Here is a 3,345-nt window from a genome sequence, read left to right on the forward strand (position 1 = left end):
TTCCACACGAGGGAGAGGGTAAGTGTCTGTTTTAGTTATCTGATTAACACGTCTGTAGTCGATGCAAAGCCTCTGTGACCCACCTGGCTTAGGGACTAGAGTGACAAGAGAACTCCACTCGCTCTGACAGGGCTCAATCATCTTGTGGTCCAACAGGTAGCCAAGCTCCTTCTGGATGAGAGGAACTTTCACTGGGTTCACACGGTAAGGAGGCAATTTAATTGGCTTTGCGTCTCCAACATCGACATCATGCATCAACACAGTGGTTCTTCCTGGAGTGCCACGGAACACTTGCGGGTACTCCTGCAGTAATGCCGAAAACTCCTGCCTTTCCTTGGGAGGTAGATGAGAAAGCTCAGTCTGGAGACGATTCATGACATCAGGATTCTTCCCCAAACTATCACTCAGGCTCATACTGCATGGGAGAGCTTCACTTGCAGACTCGGGTGGAACAGCCACAGTGCAGACTGGATTATTTTCGTCCCGCCTGTGATATAACTTTAGAATGTTGATGTGACATAGTTGCTTGTTCTTTCTACAATCTGGTGTGGCGATGACATAGTTGACATCACTGAGTTTCTTCTCCACGAAATAAGGACCACTAAACTTGGCTTGAAGAGGTTGCCCATGCACTGGTAGCAGAATCAAAACCTGATCTCCTGGCTGAAAGTGGCGTAACCTGGACTTCTTATCATACCAAGTCTTCATCTTCTCCTGAGCAGCTCCTAAATTCTCTCTCGCCAGCTGTAAAGCAGTGGACAGCCGTTCTTTGAACTTCATCACATACTCCAGCAGGTTGACGTCATCTTCCTCCGACAGCCAGCATTCCTTGAGTAACTTAAGGGGTCCTCTTACTTCATGGCCAAACAGTAGTTCAAAAGGGTGAGAAGCCCAGTGATTCATTTGGAGATTCTCTTGCGGCAAACACAACGAATGGAAGACCTTTATCCCAGTCTTTCTGATGTTCCAAACAGTATTTCTTGAGCATCGATTTGAGTGTTTGATGATATCTCTCCAATGCTCCTTGGGTCTGGGGATGGTAAGCTGAAGACGTGATCTGGGTGATGCCCAACTCTTTCAGAGACTGCTTGAAAACATTCGACATGAAATTACTTCCCCGGTCTGACTGTACCTCCTTGGGCAGACCAAACTTTGTGAAGAACCCTAGCATTTCCTTAACCACGTTCTTTGCTAAGATATTTCTAAGTGGAATGGCTTCAGGATAACGAGTAGCCATATCAATCATGGTCAACACATAAGAAAATCCTGAAGAAGTCTTAGGAAGAGGGCCCACAATATCCACCAACACACGGGTGAAAGGCGCCTCAAAAGAAGGAATGGGAAATAGAGGTGCAACCTTTTCGGTCTGATTACACTTCCCCACAACTTGACAGGTGTGACAAGACTTACAATACCAGGAAACATCCCTGAAGATACCTGGCCAGTAGAAGTGTTTCAAAATGCGTGCCACAGTCTTCCTCACTCCAAGGTGTCCTGCCAAACTGGAATCATGAGCCACTCTAATGATATCCTGCCTACAAACACGAGGGATGACAACTTGATGTACAACCTCCCATTCACAGTCGGCTGATGCTGTTGGGGGTCTCCACTTCCTCATAAGTACTCCTGACTTTACATAATAACAAGTAGAAGCACCGGCTGACTCTTCTTCACTGTAAGCATAGTTAGCTAGACCTTTCAACTCAGGGTCAGCAACCTGCAACTCAACCAACTCTTGACGAGACAAATTATCAACACTACGGGGTACTGCCTCATCTGGTGAGTGGTCCAAATTAGCAAGAAAAGTGTCAGCTAGGATAACATCATCATCATCATTATCCTCTAAATCACCAGTAACTTTAGACTTAGCCCTAGTGACAGCACATGCAGGGAACACATCAGGGATATCACAATCCTGGGACGCAGCCACTGGCTCACTAGACAACTGAGGAGCTGGACACACTTGACTTCCACCAATATCATTTCCAAGTAAGAAAGTTACACCTGACATTGGGAGTGTCTCAACCAACCCAACCATAACGGAACCATTAACAAAACCAGACTCTAAATTCACTCTGCACAGAGGGACAGAGAAGTAATTATTCCCTACACCTTGTAAGATTACAGTTTCATCAGAGGAATTAACATTAGAGCCTAGAACACTGGTCAGCATAAGGGATTGGCAGGCACCTGTATCACAATATATTTGAACTGATTTCCTGTCATTACTGTCCAGAGGACTGACAAAACCATCAGAGAGGAAATTAGCACATGAACTCTTGAGAGTGTCACCCACGTTACCGCTCAAAAGAGGAGCTCCATCATGAGAATTTAAGTTACCCCTCAAAGCAGGTTCAGTTAACTCAGTTAAAGAATTCTGGGAACTCTCAAGAGTGGACACTAGACCAATTGACTGAATATTTAAAGACTCCTTTTTGTTCACATCACGCTGTCTCCTGAAACATTTCTCCGTAGTATGACCAAGCTTACTACAATAAGTACATTTACTTTTCTGAAATCTAGAGGTGAAGCTGGTATTTACTTCCTGAGAAACATCATCTTTATTCTCTTTCCTGTTACCTGTACTCTGAGTAGAGGCAACGTACTTACTCTCAGCTTTCCTTTTTCCTCTAAAATATCTCTTGTGAGTGAGAACATATTCATCAGCTAAAACTGCAGCATCAGACAAATTATCTATTCTTTTCTCATCAAGATATAGGCTTACATCTTTATAAATACACCTTTTGAAGTCCTCCAGCAAAATCATCTGCTTAAATTTGTCAAAATCAGAATCCACATTCTTAGAATTTAACCACTGCTCTAACAGATCTTCTTTGATTTTTGCATACTCAACATGGGATTGCTTATCTTGCTTGTAAGTTGTCCTAAATTTTACTCTATAGGCTTCAGGAACAAGCTCATAGGCCTTAAGAATCAAGCACTTAACTACATGATAATTATCAGATTGATCCTGAGGCAAAGATGCATAAGTTACTTGAGCTTTACCGGTGAGAACAGTTTGAAGGAGTACTGGCCAATACTTTTTTGGCCAATTAAAACCTGTAGCTACCCTCTCAAACAACTGAAAATACTTAGTTAAATCAGATTCATTAAAAGGAGGGACAAGTTTAACATTTTTAGCCACATCAAAATCATCAGAGCTAGATGATCCAGTTCCACCTTGTTTCATGCGATACTCATGGTCTGCCTGAATCCTGGCAAGTTCAACTTGTGCCTGAGCCTGTATCTGTGCCTCCTTAACGCGAGCCTCTTGCAGGGCTAGCTGTAACTTAGCTAATTCAATCTGCGTTTGCTCATTTGGAGGAGTTACATTAAACAAGCTTT

This window comes from Coenobita brevimanus, chromosome 112 (assembly GCF_032717465.1).
Source record: "Coenobita brevimanus isolate Jiangsu-jjx chromosome 112, ASM3271746v2, whole genome shotgun sequence".
NCBI classification, from domain to species: domain Eukaryota; kingdom Metazoa; phylum Arthropoda; class Malacostraca; order Decapoda; family Coenobitidae; genus Coenobita; species Coenobita brevimanus.